Raw genomic sequence first — 21,626 nt, 5'->3', positions numbered from 1 at the left:
AACCCAAAAGTAAATGTAAGAACAACAACAAAAATAAATAAGATCTAATTAAATTTAAAAGCTTCTGCAAAATGAAAGAAATTATCAGCAGAGTAAACAGAAAACCCACAGAATGGGAAAAATATTCATGAGATGTGCATTTGACAAAGAACTAATACCAGGAATCTACAAGGAACTCAAACAAGTCAGCAAGAGAAAAACAAATAATGGAATCAAAAGTGGACTAAGGAGATGAATAGACAAGTCTTAAAAGAAGATATACAAATGGCCAACAAACATATGGGGAAAAAAAGCTCCACATCACTAATAATCAAGGAAATGCAAATCAAATACTACAATGAAATGCCACCTTACTCCTGCAAGAAAAGCCATAATTTAAAAATCAAAAAATTATAGATGTTGACTTGGATGTGGTGAAAAGGGAATACTTTTACAAAACTGCTAGTGGGAATGTAAACTCGTACAACCACTATGGAAAATAGTATGGAGATTCTTCAAGGAACTAAAAGTAGAACTACCATTTGATCTAACAATCCCACCATTGGGTATATACCCAGAGTAAAAGAAGTCATTGTGTGAAAAAAAAACACTTGCACATGCATGTTTTTAGCAGCACAATTCTCAGTTGCAAAAATATGAAGCCAGCCTAAATGCCCATCAACCAATGAGTGGATAAATAAAATGTGGTATATATACAACAGGAATACTACCGAGCCATAAAAAGGAACAAAATAATGGTTTTCACAGCAACTTGGATGGAGTTGGAGGCCATTATTCTAAGTGAAGTAAGTCAGGAATGGAAAACCAAATATTGTATGTTCTCACTTATAAGGGGAAGCTAAGCTATGAGGAAGCAAAAGCATAAGAATGATACAAAGGACTCTGGGGCTTCGGGGGGAAGAGTGGGAGGGAGTGACGGATAAAAAACTACATATTGGACACAGTGTACTCTGCTCAGGTGATGAGTGTGCCAAAATCTTAGAAATTACCACTAAAGAACTTATCTGTGTAACCGAAAACAACTTTTCCTCCAAAACTATTGAAATAAAAAAATTAAATTAAAAAAAAGAATGTGATGCTTGAAATCAAAAGTTTTGGAGGGGGAGCAGTTACTACTAATGACAAGGCCCATAGTTTGGTCATGGAAGACAGAAACCAAAGTGAGAGTGAAAAAAAGAATTTGGAAGGTGATGTAAAAGAATGGAAAAATCAGTTGACTAGATCATTTATGTAGAGGTTGAAATTCCTGAAAATGCAAGCAGCAGAACTAAAAAATAAGATATTGAATGAGAAACAAAGTCTTCATGATTGTTGGTAGATGAAAGTCATAATAATAAATGGTAAAGAATACCATCAGCTTTGAAAAAGTTGGGGTTTGGAAAAGGAAGGAAAGATAGTCATGAAACAGCAATTGGAAATGAAAGTCCATATTTATCCCACCTCCTGACCTTGAAATAATGAGATATGAAAGGAAATATAGTCTCTCTTTGACAGATTTTCCAGGGAAAAGGATGGGGGGAGGTGGGGAGCGCTGCTAAATTGTACAGTAATTTAGTGAAGGGACTATTCAGAGAAGAGACTGATGGTTTACAGGGGGCTACTAATCAAGGGGTTAGAGTTCCAGAGGGTTTGGGGAGGAAGGAGGACAAGTGGGGATTTGGTTAGATTAGAGGGTAGTCTGAACCCAAAGTAAACATTAAAAAAAAAAAAAAAATCTACTCAGATCTCACAGCTCCCACCCCGCACATACGCACACTTACCACTGTTACTCGGTTACCTCAAAGCTGAATGACAAAGTTTTATTCTCAGTTGGGTCCGTGATTTGTGGTGTCCTCCCTGGCTCATCTTTAAAATGAAAACAACATCTGTGATGTAAAATAAAAATGTAGGGGCTAATTTTCTTTAGCATATTTGAAATTAGTTACAGAAGGGAGGCCTTAGGAGGAAGGTAGTATTATTCTTGAAGTATAATTATTTTATTATAATGAATCTTCTAGAAAAGATTTGTATGAGACGAAACTTAGGAAAATTTTAACCAGCTTTTAGAGTTTTATTTCATTGCGCTGCATTTTTCTTGAGTACTTGACCAAAAAACTGAGGAGCTTTTTCTGTTACTACTTATTTTACACTCTTCAGATATAATACAAAATAATAAACAGAAATGAAAGGTTTGAAGTCAGTGGGCTTTTCTCAAAAGAAGGCAAGATTTTTGTCTTCCCAATGCTTAGGCTGTTTTGTCCTTTTGCTGCAAATCTAAGAATCTCACTAAATGAAGTCAATTTTAAATGAAAATGTTTTAATATTATTATGTATGGTCTAGGGTTAATTTTTATTTATGGTGATGTCTACCTTTGCCATACTAAAATTTCCCTAATCTGATGAGTTGCTGATCTCAAGGCACTCTACACCAATAACCTCATTTGAATCATAAAGCAATGCCCCAGTTTGGCATTGATTTGGTATAAGTTCCCTTTTATAGATGAGAAAGCTGACTTTTTAATGGTTAAAAGATTTAACCATTTCAAAAAGTTAAAACTAGAACTCAGATCATCTGATTTCAAACCTGGGACTCTATACAAAATCACATGACTTTCTCATTATAATGTCTAAGTCTTCACTGTTCTTTTAATTCAGTAAATATGATATTCAATACTCGTATGTATTCATCATATCTTTTATTCTAAAAAAAAACCTAAAGCTCAGATGAATACTATATTAGATTCCTGGGATTGCAGCAACAAATTACCACAAACCTGGTGGCTTAAAATCACATAAATGTATTATTTTTCCGTTCCAGATACCAGAAGTTCAAAATCAAGGTGTCAGTAGTCTATGCTCCCTGTGAAGGCTCTAGGGGAAAATGCTTCTTTGCTTATTTCAGCTTCTGGTGGCTGACTGCATCTTTGTGTCTGCATACTCCAATCTACTCCCTACTTCACATGGCCTTCTTTTCTGTGTATCATATCTCTTTCTCTTTTCTTATAAGGACATGTCATTGGATTTAGGATCTACCCTAATCCAGGATGATCTCCTCATTCCAGATCCCTAATGTAACTACATCTGCAAAGATCCCTTTTCTAAATAAAGTCGCATTCAGTTTCCAGGACATGGATTTATCTTTTGGGGGCACCATTATTAACCCACTATGGATGCTCATTCCTAAAAAATACCAAATCAAGACAGAAAGTATGGTGTCCCTATATAATAATACCTGACATTTGTAGTTGGAAAATGTTAAATAAGTAACATTTTATAGCTCCCATTTTGAAAGTCAGTTGGAATCTGAATAAGCAGAAGATACAAACCATTCATATGTGTTATACTAAAACCTTTTAAATACCTTTAAAAGTTACCAAGTATTCAAAGTTTGCCAGTTAGAATTGTAATAGTGATTTTTTTTTTAACAGAAATAAAGTGTTGATAGTAGTAGGGCTCAGGAACTATTACCTAAATTGATGTTCCCATTCATTAGGTCACAGTCAGGATATTTGGTAGATGTGACCTCTGTTCACTGCTAACCAATTCTCCTTTCCTTCTGGACAGATAAGAATATATATCCCTTCCTCCTGGAAGTTAAGCATGGCAAAACTGACAGGTATCACTCCCAGGAAAAATCATTTCAATTGTTGGCACTCCACTCTGTACCCCACTTCTTCTCTGCCATGAGTATTGGAAAATTGCATTGCTAGGGAAGGACAATACTGAGCTATCACATAGAAGACAGCTCAGTTGCCTGGAGAGTTCTCTAGGCTCACAGTAGACTTTGTATGAGAGAGAAATCTTCATACCGTAAGCTATTGAATTATGAGTTCTTGGCTTTTGCAGCCTAACCTAATCCATGCTGACTAAAACAGTTGTTTATGCTAGGATTGGATGCTGCTATGCAAAAAAAAAAAAAAAAAATTCTAAAACATGTGGCATACACTTAGCGGTTGACCCTACAGGGCATGGGGATTGTGAATGGCCACCCCCCATGGAGGCTATAAAATGGCAATTAGCCATTTGCAGTGGCAAAGCATTTGGTAATATTATTACCTATGAAAAGGTATAAGACAGATCTTATGCAAAATAAACTTTTGCACTAAGAGAAAAACTAAAAAACAAAATCGGAGTGTCTGGGGATTGATGTTGTCTGCAATTGGCAAGGTATCATAAAATAGAAAAAGAGACAGTCTTAGAAAATAACAGATGAGTTTGCAATCAGGAATAAAAAGAAATAGAGGTGTATAAAAATTTGAGGACTAGTGGGATTAGAAAAAGAAACTACTCAGCTAAAAAAGAATAAAAGATAAAACTGAGAATAACTTTTGAGAAACAAAAGAAAAGAAGTCTAAGCCTCACGGCAAGGATCTAACCAAGGGTATTGATACCACACCAAGTTAAAACTTGGGAATGGATTAACATGTCTCAGAATAAAGATGTAATTTAAAGTAGGGGTCCCATCCAGCCTTTCAACTGGACAAAAATAGTAAAGGAGAAGAGACTAGGTATATGACTCTGCCACTGAACTTCAATAGATTTACTGGACAAGCAACTGCAAACACAAAAAGAGAGGGAGAGAGAGCATGCAAGCAAATATTCTAGGAATTAAACATTGAGAAAAACTTGTGGGCATGGAATTGGTACATGGAGCTGTGCAGAATCAAATAGCTAAGAAGCCTATAAAACCTTTGAAAGAAATTCACTGCCAAAGAAAAGCCCTTGACTGGACTCAAAGAGACTGTGGCTATTTGAGACATAAAATCACCTTGGTACTTAACACTTCTCAGGCAGGCAATGAACTAAGAAAAACTGCTTATCCCTCAAGAGAGACTTTTCCCCAGTGCCTATTACAGATGTGACAAAGTAGTATAAAGGATGAATTGATCCTTCTACAGTGTAGAACCAGGAGTTACCAAGAACAATAGACTGGGATTCTCTCCTCCCAGGAAACAGAAATGAGGCTAAATTAAGGAATATTTCCCATCCCCAGTATAGACATTCTTCACAATGATTGTCCAGCAGCTTGACTAAATCACCACACTTGAGTGACTGTGAGTTTCTGAATTGTCCTTATTCCTTTATACTCTATTGATTATGAAGGGAGAAAATAACTTTTGTCTCCGTATCAAAAGGTGTCCCATTCTTTTTTTTTTTTTTTTTTTTTTTTTTAGTCGGAGTCTCGCTCTGTCGCCCGGGTTGGAGTGCAGTGGCCATTCTCCTGCCTCAGCCTCCCGAGTAGCTGGGACTACAGGCACCCGCCACCTCGCCCGGCTAGTTTTTTGTATTTTTTAGTAGAGACGGGGTTTCACCGTGTTAGCCAGGATGGTCTCGATCTCCTGACCTCGTGATCCGCCCGTCTCGGCCTCCCAAAGTGCTGGGATTACAGGCTTGAGCCACCGCGCCAGGCCAGGTGTCCCATTCTTACCTGACTTCCAGGTACTACGCAGACATCTTGGACTTCATGCTGCATGAAGTGCTTGGATAAGACTTTCAGAGAGTTACTCTTATGGAGGGATTGAGTGTAGGATTGGGAAACAAAAGAGTAAAGAATATTTGGTTATCAGAAGAGTAGTCTATGGCCGACTTCACAACTGTTTGTCAGTACCAATTCCTTCTCCTTTCAGGTATACAAGATGATCTTATTCACTTCCAGAAGTAAGATATGACCTTGCGACTTGCTTTGGCTAATTAAATTTGGGCAGAATGATGTGTTTCACTCCTGAATAGAAGCATTTAGTTGTAGGCAGTTGATTTTCTAATGTCCTTTGCCTGCCCTGACAATTTTAGAGGCACATAATGGTAGAGATGCCATGCTAAGCAATCAAATGGCAGAACTCTGCTCTGTAGAGTCTCCTAGACCCATGGAAGAGTGAAATAAGTGAGACGTCTTTTCTGTCTTAAGCCATTGAAATGTCTTTCTTTGTTATTGTAGCATAATTTAGCCAATCTCAATTAAACCAAGATGAATACCAAAATCTGAATAAATGTGTTTCCCAGTTTTCTAGCTTCTTGTTGTTATTGAACTCATTTTCTAAAGAACTGTTATACTTTTAAATAAATTATCTAGTAGGTAATGTAATGCATTATAGTTTTAACCTAATAGTATGTAATATGGTACATTATTTTATATCTGGTTAATATTTTCTTAAAAATAAAAGTAATTTCAACCACACTAAGAGCAAATTGTTTGATTAAAAAATGAACAACTACATTCTAAATCATTTTGCTAAGTAGTGTGCTCCCTCATTTAAAAAAAAAAAATGTAACTACTTGGGAGGCTGAGGCAGGAGGATCACTTGAGTCCAGGAATTTGAAGTTGCAGTGAGTGATGACCCTGCCACTGCACTCCAGACTGGTCTACACAGGGAGATCCTGTCCCCCAAAAAATAAATAAACAAATAGGGAAGAATAATATTTTCTTTGTTTTTTTTTTTTTTTTTGAGACAGAGTCTCGCTCTGTCTCCCAGGCTGGAGTGCAGTGGCCGGATCTCAGCTCACTGCTCCGCCTCCCGGGTTCACGCCATTCTCCTGCCTCAGCCTCCCAAATAGCTGGGACTACAGGCGCCCGCCACCACGCCCGGCTAATTTTTTGTATTTTTTAGTAGAGACGGGGTTTCACCGTGTTAGCCAGGATGGTCTTGATCTTGTGACCTCGTGATCCGCCCGTCTCGGCCTCCCAAAGTGCTGGGATTACAGGCTTGAGCCACCGCGCCCGGCCAAGAATAATATTTTCAAGTGATTTAAAAAAAAAAAAAAAAAGCTTGGAACTTAAGCGTCATTAGCATATTGGCATTTCCTTTTAGCATAAACCCATCTATCTTAAACCCCAGGCATTTTACTTGATCTGGAAAGTGAGAAATTTCTGTAGACCAAGAAAATTACTTAGCTATGAAATATGTGATAAATGCTTCGACAGTTCTGTATTTGCCCCCTAGCTATAAAATATATTTCTTCTCCTCCCCAACACTGCTGTCACTTTGAAAACCACCCAATAAAATTGGTATTACCTATCATAGTTACTTGTAGGCAAGCGAGAGAGAGAGAGAGAGAGACATAATTTCTTGAATTTAGATCAGAGTCCCTTTGCCTGGAACCAATTAATTCTTTACAGCCACATTAACCCTCTCCAAGGCCAAATAGGAAACGCAAAATATCTTCTCACTGGTGTAAGTATTTGAAACAAACCTCCTGCAAAGTCATTGTTGTCAGACTGTCCTACTGTCAGAAAGGGTAGATTCTGCAGTATCTTGCCAACAAAGAAAATTCTCCATAATATTGCTTACTACAGAAAGCTTATCTGCCACTGTTTAGCTGAAGCCAAGAACTTTGTCAATTACTCTTTAGCTTATCCATGAGTCTGTGGGCATAATCAATAGTACACATTCTAGTTATAGTTATATTTTTAGGCAAATTACCTATGGGACTTACCAGTAGCTACCTACTAGTACAGGTTTCCAACATTCCCCAGTGGTAAACCAAGAGAGCTCCCAGAAGAAGGGTATTTACACCTTTAAGGACAGACTTATCTTGAAGGCTCACATATGGATCACAAATTGCCAGGCATACATGTGTACACTGGGTCTACTGTGGGCCATACAGAATCACATCCCAGTCCTTTGATTATGTACTATCTTGTCCCTGTCTGGATGACTTTTCAGAAGCTGACAGAGCTTTTACAATTTAATTGGTGTTGACACCTTTTGAAGCCATGCCTTGAGGCACTAAGGGTCATTGTCTGCTTTCTCTGTTTCTCTCCAATGCCTCCACTTGGCTACCTCGCAGCCTGTGGTGCCTGGCTGGCCCCTGCACTTTTTATTCATGTTCATACTTGTTCTGGGTCCTGTTACAAGAGCCCTTGTTAAATGCCCAGCAGGCAGCAGTGAATGGAGATTTTGACTATGTGGGATTTGAGGCCTCTGGCAATAATGGAGAATAAACTATAAATATAAATGTATCCCTGTTGTAGACTGTGTTGTTATCACCAAAGATTTATTCCAGAGGACCTCAGACCTAAGTTACTTTCTGTGCATGCTCGAGGCTGTAGGCCTTACAATTAGGTTTCTGCTTTCCATTCTTGGGATTCTCTAACTATGACTTTTCCTCTATCATTATTTCCAATTTGCTATCTTCTTCCTTCTTTTAGAAACAATCTCTCATAGCAGTTGTAGGAATATTGTTATGATTCTGACTTCCCTCCAACTTTGTTATCTCAAAGTTTAAGAACAAAACAAAGGGTGAATTCTACATTTGTTTTTTCAGGTTCAGTTCTGCAAAAAAGTGTTTTCCCCCCAAGAGTCATGTTTAACAGACAACTTAGTGACAGGCTGAGTAACTGTCATCTTTTACAGAGGTTTGCTCAATTTGCTATGTGAAAAAAAAAAAAATCAAAATTTCCAGTGTTATCAACTACCTATAAAATTGCAGATGATCAAAAAATTACTTATTCACAAGCTCTATTAAAAACATTCCATGAAAGTATTAAGATCTCTAGAAAGGCTTTTATTTCTCCTTACTTGATTGTCAAATTTGTATGGTCTATAGTAAACATAATAAACCAGATGTTTATATTTTTTAAAAGTAGATAAAGTAGATAAAGTACTTTTTTTAAAAGTAGATAAAGTAGATAAAGAAGGTATATTAACTTGTATAATGATTGCAGGTTTAGAAGATAAAATATATTAGAAGATAAAATATATTAGAGAGCAAAGTGTATTCTGAAAATATTAGCATGGATGATTTTATAAAATAACATAAATTAAATAAAGCACTAACTTATATGTTCATATTTTTACATAATCCGAATCTACTGACTTTTCAGGTCATTAGAAGAATCAAGTCATAAACAAAAATATTAATGTTTTTAGTAATAGTTTTCCAGTGAACTTTATAACTAATTTCCTCCAAATATAAACATATTATGAGAAAATTCACAACAGACATGATTTCTGTTTGATTATATTGCCAACACAAAATTAGGTTGAGATTCTTTGTTTTGACAAGAAATAATTAACTTCCCACAAAACTAAAGAGACAGCAAAATAAAAATAAAACCAAACCATGAGAAAGGACAACTTACCTGGACAAAGAGACATTTGAAGGATAAGTTCATCTTTCCGCATGTGAAAACTCTTACAAATGAAAGACAACCTGCTTTTCTTCCAATACACCAAGGCCAGGGAAAGATGAAACTACTTCTAGTTATACTTAGTAACAAAAGCAACATTAAAAACCATTATGAATTTACTAATAGTGAGGAATAAATGGTAATAGAGTTCATGAGGCTGAAAGCAGAGACGTAACTCTAGTATTTAACGTTCTGCAATATGTCAGCTATGGAGGAGACAGAGAAGAATCGTTGTTAGTCTGTGTCAAGGGTGAGGTTTCTCATTGCCATTTTTGTTAAGTTTTGTGATTTGAGGAAATTACTCAACTTCTCTGCAGTTGAGTCTGTTCATCTGGGAAACAGAAGTTGACTTGCCTAGGTTGTTGTAATATGTCAGTAGATAATAGATATGCCAGAACCTATGATACAGCAATGAAACTAATGGCTTGTTATGATTTCATTGGATTTTTGTTCTTTTGGTTTTATTTTTGTGATGTTTGTCTGTTTGCTGCTGTTTTGAGATGTGACACAATAATTTTGTTTTTGTACCACTGAAGAGTTTTGGGATTAAAACTCTAAAACATTTTCTACAGCTGGTATGTCCTTCTGGAAGATCTGAAGAAAATCACTGGGACACCCATCAGAAAAACCATAATTCTGGGTTGGACTTTACCAGTATATATTATGGGGGAAGTAATTTTAGGCATTACTTCAGAGATATAACTATAAACCCTTGTTATGAAAAAGCCTACATGAAAAGGAAAGGAATCTCCAGAGAAGAAAAAAAGTTTTAAAATGCCAGGTGTGCCATTATGAATAATGAAATACTTATAGCTTGATATTGAAAGAAATATACCATATCTGGAAAAACAGAATTACATTTAAATAAATCAAACCAACAGGACTCTCTGATGTAGTCTCAACTCCAGGATAAATACCAATGTGGTGCCATTTATGTATCCATTCATCATATTCCTTTCACTGCCTAATTCCAGGTCCTGTAGCTGGGGATGTTTAAAGGAATAAAATATATTTTATGTCCTTAAGCTTATGCCCTAGTAAGGACCTCCCTCCTATTCACTTCAACTGAATCCCATATAGGAATCTATCAAAATAACTATAGCACTTGATTGACTTTATTTGCTTATCAATACGCCTCCTCATTAGATTGTGACATCCATGAAGAGCAGAGGATGTGTTTTATCCATTTCACCTCTCAAGCATTTTCACAGATCCTAGTACATAGCGAGAATTCACTAAATGCATATGAAATGAATATTAGTAAATTAGTTGGTGAATGATAAATTAATGGAGAATTAAAGATGACACCACAGTTACTACTTGGAAGCACTCACAGAATGAGACTACATCATCATTTTTCAGATGTAATTCCCTGATAACACCAAAATGACCTTCCCTGGTTACATACCACAACGTAAATACTTTATTTATTTGTTTATTTTTACATATACTAGTTTGTCCCTTGTCTATAGGTTACATACCACCAGGAGCCTTGTCACTCCTGTTCCCCACCCTATCTCCAGTACCTTGCCAAGTGCCAATCATGTAGAAAGAATAAAGCAATGTGTCTTAAATCAGTTAATGGACTGTTACAGAAAACAAAAATTTAAGAGCACGCTTCAGAAGAAGAGTAAGAAGGAACTGGATTGTGGTTGTGTATAATTTGAGATAAAAGCATCAAAACTAAATGAAGATACCCCGCAAGTGGCTGTGAGATTTGTTCTCAAACCAAAAAGAGGTCAGGGTTGGAGTCTTGGGTGTATAGAACTGGGTGTCATCTCTTCAGTTAGGCTCGGGGCCTAACACACAGTAGACATTAAATAAGTGGTTGTTGAAAAGTTGCTGAAGGCAGAAATTCTTGAGAGAAAGAGATCAAGAGAGCACAAGAAGGAAATGATTTACCCCACACTGTCACATTTTCTCTTATTACTGCAAAAACCAAAAGTCCAGATTAACAAGAACACAGAAAAAAACAAATATAGAGGAAAGTTGAAAGTTTGCCTTCCATAATAATTGAATTAAGCTACATTCGTACATACAGTATATGTAACCAATTTTTAGTTGTTTAAAAAATATGGTCAGGCTACTAGTTACATTTTAAGTAATCATTGATTATAAGAAAAGCCTTGGTTAAATTTATTAAAACCACCATTTAGTTGTGATTGTTTAACCCTGTATTAATATAGAGACCATCAGAACTCAAAGCATCGGAGCTGGCTTATGTTATTCTTTCAGAGAAAGACCTTCACTCTTCTCTGATGCCTTTACAAATGGTTAAAATGAGAAATGTCTTTCCATTTTACTTTTGTAATATTACACTTGAAGATTCCCCAATCATAGAAAAAGAAGGAAAGTAAGATATTGCCTTATCTAATGTCTTTATTTGACAGAAGAGGCATTTAAGCCAGGAGGAAAATAATCATTTTTACTATTTTTTCAGTGTACTTTCTTTCTGTTGTTGAAAAATGAAAATCAAATGGTTCAATAGATTTTCCCTTTTGCTTTAGTTGCTAAAAAACCTTAGAGCAAAGTCCACATACGGTTCTTAAAAACCTCTGGGCATAGTACTTTTCTGATGAACTCTCTCCTATTTTTTTTTTTTTTTTGGTAAAAATTTGTATCCCAAGTTGTTATTTAATCAATAAGCCACTTCAATCCATTTCAAAAGAAGACCTGCTACTTAAAGAGAATTTTAAAGTAGCAATTACTTGTAAAATAACTGCAGTTAGCTCTTGATTTTCAGAACATGTTTTGCTTTTTCTTTAGGAATAGACCCAGCAAGATATTAAACATCACAATGTCTTTTAGTGATTGATATAAATAATAAGCATAATTTTTATTATTTTTTATTTTATTTTGTTTGAGACAGAGTCTCTCTCTGTCACCCAGGCTGGAGTGCAGTGGCGTGATCTCGGCTCACTGCAAGCTCCGTCTCCCGGGATCACGACTTTCTCCTGCCTCAGCCTCCCGAGTAGCTGGGACTATCAGGTGCCTTTCACCACGCCCGACTAATTTTTTTTTTTTCTGTATTTTTAGTAGAGACAGGTTTTCACTGTGTTAGCCAGGATGGTCTCGATCTCCTGACCTAGTGATCCACCCGTCTCGGCCTCCCAAAGTGCTGGGATTACAGGCGTGAGCCACCGCGCCCGGCCAAGCATAAAAATTTTACTCAGGAATAAGTTACTATAATGTGTTCATCTACTGGAGGCCATGCTCTGAAAAAAAAAAAAAAAAAAACCTCTCCAAAGTAACCAAGAACTATTCCAAAACGTACGTGTGTGTGTGTGTGTGTGTGTGTGTGTGTGTGTGTGTGTGTTTAGAAAAAGAGCAACAATGACCATACTACCAAAGTCAGAACATCAGCTGGGGAACATCCAAGTTATTCTTAGTGTCATAAATGAACAGAGTTTGGCCTCAAAGTAACTGTAAGTAGTGTATGGTTGTCCATTAGAAGAGGAGACACAGGAACATTCTTTCCTGACAAATCGGCATCATTCAATGTACCTCAAACATCCTGGAAATCTATCAACAACATAGATGAAGGTGCAATGTCCATCTCTGTCTTTTACAACCCTTTTGCCAAACTTCTCTGACCCAGCTTCCTTAACTATACAATGGAAATAATAATAGTAGCTACTTCATAGAATTTCATGAAGCATTAATAAATGACAGTCTCAATACAGTAGTTACTAATTATCATTATTATTCTTTATTAAGCATCAATTATGTGTGAGGTACTGAAGTTACTGAAGTTTGATAGCCAGAATAGTATAAGTCATGGTCTTTGACTTAAAAAAAAAAAAAAAAGAACACCCCAAAATTCCCATTTGGTATATACAGGAAGATGAGACTTCTGATTCTAAAAAAATAATAAATTTAATGTAATGTCACTCATCTTATGAAAATAGAGCTTTAGAAATACAGATTTAGAGAAGTTAATGCCTCACACTGGGCTACAGTAGTACAGTGGTCTTCTAAGGAAAGTGGAACTTAATCTGAATATTATCAATAATATCCAGCTATTGTTTCATGAATATTCATTATTTGCTGGCTGTCATTTTTTTATGAATTTTCAAGAAGGCACTTTATTCAAACTAAAGTTCTATTAGTACTATGATAAATAAATCTTTTTTTTCCTAGTAGACATAGAATAAAAGGTATTTTATTCTTCTACACACATTTAAATTTTTAAAGTTTCATGATTGAAAACATGATACTACTCTACATTTCCAACTTTTAATCTAATGATATGCTTGTTTAAATAGCCAACATTTCTGAGGGTAAATTATATTTTGTCATTAAAAAGATCACATTGTGTAATTATCACGCTTTCCATGATGATGTTCAGACAATCTATGGCACCAGAGCAGGATGGGGTACTTAACATACCTACAAGAATATCTCCAGACAAGAAGGCGTCCACAGTGTGTTGCTAAAATTTTAGTCACAATTCATTCATATAACAAATGGCTGTTGAATAACTAATGTTCTAGGACACAAGTATAAATAAAACTAAATCTGATCTCATGGGGTTACATTTCAGTAAGAAATAACATCAAGGAAACGTGTTTGTGTGTGTGTGTGTGTGTGTGTGTGTGTGTGTGTGTGTGTAATGTCAGCTGGAGATAACTCCTAGAAAGAAGAAGAAAGCAGGGAAATGAAGCAGAGAACCATAGGTGAGGGGGGAACAGGTGCTAATTTAGATGGGATGTTCAGAGAAGACCTCTCCAATGAGGTGATCATTGAAGAGAGAACTGGAGGAAGAGAGGAATAAACCATGTGAATACTGGGGGCAGAGGAGTCCTAGGCAGAACAAGAACAAAGGCCCTGAGGTGGGAGAGCTTTGTATGTATAAGGACTAGGAGGCCAGTGGAGCAGAAGCAGAGTGGCCAGTTGGAGATAGAGTAGAGGACCAGATCCAACAGAGTTCTATAAACCATAGAAAGAACATGGGATTTTTCTCTGAACAAGATGGGAGCCATTGAAGGTCTTAGAGACGAAGAATGACAGTATCTGACTTCTATTTTAGAAGGAGTAATGTTTGCTGCTGTGAAGAGAACAGACTACATGTCAGCAAGAGTAGAAGCCATGAGATCAGCTAAGAGGTTATTGCAATGCTGTTGCAGTCATTCGGTGAGTAACAATGGTGGCTTGCACTGGGGTGGTGGCAGGGGAGGTAGTAAGAAGTGATTGGATTTGAGTTGTGTATTAAAACAGAGGATTTGCCAATGCATTAGATGTGGAAAATGAGGCAGCCTTTTACCGAAATAGGAAAGACTGGGAGAGAAGCAAACTTTGTGGGGAATCAACACTTCAGTTTTGACATGGTAATTTTGAAGTAACTCAGACGTGCAAGTGAAGAGAAGTCATTTAAATATATGAGTCTGGGATTCAAGACAGAGGTTTGGGTTAATCCGTATATTTGGGAGTCATCAGTATACATGTGTCATTTAAGGCACTCAGGACTAAAGATGATCATCTAGGGAGAGAATGTGGATAGAGAAGAGATGAGATCCAAGGACTGAGTTCTGAGGTTCTCTGTCATTAAGAAGCCAGGAAGATGAGGAGGAATAAGGATAGTAAACCAAGAACAGCCAGTGTGGGTGCAAAATAACTTTTATGTGCTCAGCTTTGCAAGGTGTTGTTGATTGGCTGAATAAGATAGGGACTAAGCAATAACTTTTGGATTTGCAATGTAATGGGTGGCATTGGCTAGAGTAATTTCGGTATTAATAGCCATAATAATGACAACCAATGCTGTGCCAAGTTATTTGCCTGTTTTTCTCTCAGCTGTATTCTTATTACTTGTGTGCTCTGCTCAGCTTTGTATGGGCTACGATTTCCCAAATTACATTTCCCACATTCTTTTGCCAGCTGACTCTCTGTTAGGTTCTGCCAATAGGACAGCACTGGTGGGAGATGAGGAGGCTGGACTGGAGATAAGAACCCTGCTTTTGATTCAGACAGTTGTTGCAGTTGCTGACAGTTGCTGGAGGTGCTCTAGTGGCACTGAGGGTAGGATGAAAATGTAAAACCTTGTTAGGGTTTTCAGACCTCATGGAGGCTGCTCGTCTACTGAGGAAGCAGAACTGACAGTAACAGCCCCTCCAGCAGCAAAGCAATAGGTATAAACACCTGGGCTCCAGCTCTGGGGAGTTGCCAACTTCTAGTCTCTTTCTTTCTTCTTATTAAAAACTTCAGGCCCCTCCTTCCCCTTTTTGTTCTTTCAGCCCTTCTAGCCACCTTCATTAACCAATTCCCTAAATAAAATTCCCTCTGCTTGACATACTTGAGTAGTTTCTGATTTTCTGTCTGGATCTTGACATCTTTTTTTAGTCCTTCCAATAAAACAGTGTGCTAGGTGCTTTCCAAAACATTTCATTAAATTCTCACAACAACCCTGGGAAGTGGGGACAGTAATTTATTCCTATATTGTAGTTGAAAAAACTGAATCTTAGAGAGGTGAATTAATATACCCTAAGTCACTGTCAAGTGAAGGGGTCAGAACTTCTACCACAGTTTGCCTGATTTCAGAGCCTTTGTTCTAATCAACATTCAATATTTTGCTTAAAGGGAATTTCAGTTGATTTACTCCTTTGAGTGGATTGAAACTTTCAGTAACTTAGAAGAAAAGGGTTATAAAAACACTAAATCATTAACATTGATCAATTGTGAATTATATAATTCTACCTGCCCTCCAGTTCAATAAGCTTCTCTATAATCTCTTTTTTTTAAATATTGAATACTTACAAAATTAGGGAATTAATTGTCTCATCTTTAAGTTCATTTTACTCTGTAGCAGTTTAAATGATTAGAAAATTCATTATGTAAACATCACCTTTGGTATAACATTTTATTCATTGATCCTATTTGAACTGCTTGATTATACCAGACTGACATTTTCTATGTCTATTTGCCCTGCTGAGAAAATTTTAAAAACAGACTTTTAGGTCAGAATGGCACCTTGTACCTTGTGATTTTTAAACTCTCACCATAAGTGACTAAACCAAAGATTATTGCCTCAGGCAAATAGCAGCTACAAAATGGGGTGGCCAGAAAACTAGATAATTAGATAGGAGAACTCCATCCAACCAAGATAATTGAATGGAGTTATTATGTTTGCTGAATATTAACTGAACCAATTAAAAAAACTTTTCCTTCCCCAAATTTAAATATGTGATAGAAACATACAGACAATATGGTGGGTACAAGCCTATAGATACGTGATAGAAAGCAGTAGGTAGAATATAACAGAGGATAAATTAAGAATAAGCAAAATTTGTGAGGTAGTGGATGCAATGACTAAACAATGATAGGAGAGGAAAGATTCAGCGGGTGGCTAGCAATCGTAGAGGAAGAGATTAAGATTTGTTAAATCATAATAATAATTAGGATCAATCAATCCATCAATTGATTCTAGGGGTAGCCAGATTAGGTTATGACATTATTGTATATCCAGAGCAAATTTTCATTGGTGATTGTAACCAAAATGCAATTCTATTATCTATGAAGCTTAAACTCTGTGGTTATTAAGACTTCTTCCTAGTCTCCTGTATTTTCTCATGAGTCATTTCCATTACTTGAGTGTATCTCTGTTCGTTGAAATTTGAAGAACCTAAAAAACTGAATTTCAAATAAAGGCAAAATTGTCTTACATGAAATCCCTATAAATAATTGAATACAGCTAGCATGTCCTTTCTAATTCTTCTCTTTTCCACATTAAACATCGATATGCCCCTAATTTGTTCCTTGTAAAATCAAATTTCCACACTTCACCATTTGGTTGAACTCTAATTTATAAATGTCATTCTTGAACTATGAAACACGGTGGGAATATTTTTAAAAATAATTATTGAGTAATTCCTTCTTATAACTCTTTTTCTTTAGTTTCTGAAATAGCTTCCTTCAAGATGATTTTCATGCTACATTGGATCAGGGTTGTTTATGTAATAAACAGCATATGGCCAAAGTAAGGATCGATCATAAGACTCCTGGTTCAGCTTTGGGCTTGGACTCTCTTGCTCGCGCTCTCTCTCTCTCTCTCTCGTTCTCTCTCTTTCTTTCTTATTGCTCACTCTTGAAGAATCCAACTGCTAGATTGTGAGGATCTTTCAATAGCCCATGGAAAGGTGCACCGTGTGGTAAGGAACATAGGCAACCAGGCAACAGTCAGTGTTTGCTCCTGCAGATGATTTCAGCCCTGGCCAACATCTTGACTGCTACCTCATGAGAAACTGGACCGGAACCACCCAGTAAAGCAGCACCTGGATTCCTGACTCTCAGAAACACTGTTAAGTAAGGTTTGTTTTAAACTACTGAAGTTTGAGATGATTTTATGCATCAATAGATAACTAATACAGCTTCCATGACATATCATTTTTACGTTCGCCACTTAGTTCACTAAATTCCATCTGAACTCTTCCTCTAGCTATTATTTAAATGTTGACATTCATTAGAAATAATGTTTCTTGCAAATAAATAAAAATATATTCTGTGTTCATGAATTGGAAGAATTAGTACTGTTAACATTTCCATATCACTCAGAGTAATTTACAGATTCAACCCAATCACTATCAAAATACCAAAGACATTATTCGCAAAAATAGAAAAAAAAACCCTAAAATTCATAAAGAGACACAAAGACCCCAAGTAGCCAAAGCAATCTTGAACAAAAAGAACAAAACTGGAGGCATGGCACTACCTGACTTCCAAATATACACCACAAAGTTACAGTAACAAAAACAGCATGCTGTTAGCATAAAAACAGACATATAGGCCAGTGGAACAGAGTAGAGAGCCCATAAATCAATCCATGTACTTACAGCTACCTGATTTTCAACAAAGTTGTCAAAAACACACAATAGAGAAGAGACAGGCTCTTCAAGAAATAGTGTTGGGAAAACTGATTATCTACATGCAGAAGAAAGAAATTAGACCTTTATCTCACACTGTGTATAAAAAATCAAAGTACATTAAAGACTTAAATGTAAGACCTAAAAGTATAAAATTACTGGAAGAAAACATAGGGGATGGCTCTATGACATTGGTCTGGGCAATGATTTTTCAGCTATGACCCCAAAAGTATAGGAAACAAAAGCAAAAGTAGATTAATGGTATGTATCAAGCTAATTGCTTCTGTACGGCAAATGAAACAAACAACAGAATGAAGAGACAACACACAGAATGGGAGAAAATAGTTTCAAATTACATATCTAATAAGGGTTTAATATCTAAAATTTGCAAGGAACTCAAACAGCTAAAGAACAAGGAAACAACCTGATTTTAAAATGGGCAAAGGACCTGAATAGACATTTCTCAAAAGAACACATACAAATGTCAAGCATGTATATGAAAAAAGGTTCAACATCACTAACCATCAGGGAAATGCAAACTAAAATCACAATGAGTTATCATCTCACACCTGTTAGAATGGCTAAAATAAAAAAGACAGACAAAAGATAAGTGTTGACAAGGATGTGTAGGAAAGGGAATGCTTGCACACTGTTGGTTAAAATCTAAATTAATATAACCATTATGAAAAATAGTATGGAGGTTCCTCAAAAGTTTAAACATAGAAATACCTTATAATCTGGTAATACTGCTACTGGTTATGCAGTTGAGCTAGCAGCAGCATGGGCTTGAACCACATAGGTACACTTATCCATGGATTTTCTTCCACCTCTGCCACTCCTGAGATGGCAAGACCAACCCCTCTTCATCCTCCTCCTCACCTACTCAATGTGAAGATGATGAGGATGAAGAACTTCATAATGATCTACTTCCACTTAATGATAATAAATATATTTTATCTTCCATATAATTCTCTTAATCACATTTTCTTTTCTCTAGCTTACTTCATTATAAAAACAAGTATACAAGACATATAGCATACAAAGTATATGTTAATCAACCATTGATATTATCTGAAAGGCTTCCAATCAGTAGTTAAATGTTGGGGAAGTTAAAATTTAGACATAATTTTTTGACTGCATGGGGAGTTGGCACATCTAACCATTGTGTTTGTTGTTCAAGGACCAACTGTATAGCCAAAGGAAAGGAAATTAGTATGTAAGAGATATCTATAGTCCCATGTTTATTGCAGCACTATTCACAGTAGTCAAGATATAGAATCAACCTGTCTATTAACAGAGGAATGAATAAAGAAAATGTGGTATAAATACACAATCAAATACTATTCAGTCATTAAAAAGAAGGAAATTGTCACTTGCAATAACACAGATAACCTAGAAGATATTATGGTAAATGAAATAACCTAGGCACAGAAAGAAATATCACATGATTTCAATCATATGTGAAAGCTGAAAAAGTTTATCTCATCAAACTAGGGAGTAAAATGGTGGTTACCATAGGCTGGGGCAGTGGTGGGGAGCGGGGAGGTTGGGGAAGTGTTGATCAAAGGTAACAAAAGCTCAGTTAGCCAGGAGGAATAAGTTCAAGAGATCTATTGTACAACATGGTGACTACAGTCAATAAAAATATATTATGTTCTTGAAAAATGCTGATAGTGGGTTTTAAATGTGCTCACTACGAAAATGACAACTTTGTGAAGTCATGCATATATTGGTTGGCTTAGTTTGACCATTTTAGAACATTGTCTTTTGCATAGCAAATACATACAATTTTATATGCCAATTTATAAAATTAAAGAGAAAAAAAAAAGGAAAAGAAGAGGAAGGATTAAATATTGTCTCAGACTTCATTATATTGTTTTACTACTTCTGAAAGCCATTATTTATATCTAAGAACTTTGAGTCACTAACTCACTGGATTTCCAAACTCATGTCTCTGGTGTCTACCTATTTTCTGCCAACTGCCAACTGACTATCTTCTCTTGGATGCCCCAAAGGCACATAACACACAATAAATCCCAAAACTAACTTAATTATTCTCTTCATACCATTTTTTCCCTTAAATTGGATTTTAGCATCACAATTTATGCAGCAGCGCAATGTGGACAATTTTCTCTTGCTCACCATCCACATTGAATTGCTTTCAAAGTCACATAATTTTCATCTCTATCATTTCTCAATTCTATCTCTTCCTTTCCATCCTTACTACCTTTGTTCAGAGCTTCTCTCTTGCACTTCTCTATTTTTTTTTCTTCACCCTACAGTTTGAATGATCTTTACAAACACAAGTTAGAGAGAAATCACTTGTAGAATAAACAATTTATCTTGCAGTGAAAAACTATGAATTTACTGGAAAACATCCCCCTCCAGATTATCTGATTCTTGTCTTTCACTACCTTTGAGTTACTTTAAATGCTCTAAGTTGTAGGTAACAGACAAAATGTGATTTCTGGCCTGCCTAGTAGAGGGTCAAATAATTTCCCTTCCCCAGCTGTTGAGAAGCCAGTTTTGTCTCCACTGCACATTCATATCAACATTGCTTGACTCCCTATAAATTTGTACTTCCTGACTTCTTTTATGAATCAATTTTAACATCTGCCTAGGTCCCTCATGGGTTACATAAACCCTTAACATGTGTTCATTTTTATATCTGTGTAAGAGTCATGATTTTACCCTTTTCTGAAAATTATCTTTTAACTTCTCTGCTGAAAATCATTTGAGGTCTCCCTAGCGTATATGGGATCAAGTCCAAACTCTTTACCATGACAACCATGGTCACTGACAAGCTGCTTTTCATCCAAACCCCAGTTTTCTCTGCTGCTCTCCTGCTACATACAGCCTATGCTCCAGCTAAACTACCTGCTGGCCTTGAGCATATTATGCTATTTCAATGCTATGACTTTTCCATAATCTTCCTCTGCTTCTGGGTCTGGTAAATGCTATTGCAATGTCAAGCCTTCCCCACTAGAGATTAATAGGTAAGGGCTTCCTCTTCCATGCCGTTTGCATTCATTCTTCTTTTTCACATTATATGGCATTGCTGTTTACAAATCTCTCTGTCCCAATAAAATGCTTATACCCAGAAGGATCATGCTGGGTTTACCACTATAACCTTAGTGTCTATCACAGTTTCAGTCTATCAAAGACTATTTATTGAACACCTGCAATATGCTAAGCCTGCACAATATATGATTATGCTACAATATATGGGACAGAGCCCTTGTCCTTAAAGGACTCACAGTTTATTGGAAGAAAGGATCCAAATCTCATATGTTTTTGTTAAATGATTATCAATGAATGACTATCAAACACAAAAATGTGTCATATATTGTTTTTTCTTCCATTTATACCTCCTAGTATTGCCACCTTAGCTTTCTATCCTGTACCAAGTAGGCATTTTAAATTATTTCCTCTGCCAAAAAGATATCCTTTTGGCCTGAAGTAGAACATATGGCTCCAAGAGAGTTATGACCAAGTTGGATTTAACTGCACATACCTTTTAGCCCACAGTAGATTGAGATGACTTGTTTCAAGGTTGAAGGGGCCTGAACTAGCTTAGCTTCTCCCTTTCCTCACAACCAGTTCCAGAGAACTATAAGTTCCTAGGACCCACAATTTGTTCAAAAAATTCATGAACTTAATTAATTATT

The sequence above is a fragment of the Macaca fascicularis genome, chromosome 1, assembly GCF_037993035.2.
Source record: "Macaca fascicularis isolate 582-1 chromosome 1, T2T-MFA8v1.1".
Taxonomy (NCBI): domain Eukaryota; kingdom Metazoa; phylum Chordata; class Mammalia; order Primates; family Cercopithecidae; genus Macaca; species Macaca fascicularis.
The sequence above is the reverse complement of the archived record's forward strand: the minus strand, read 5'-3'. Positions refer to the sequence as shown.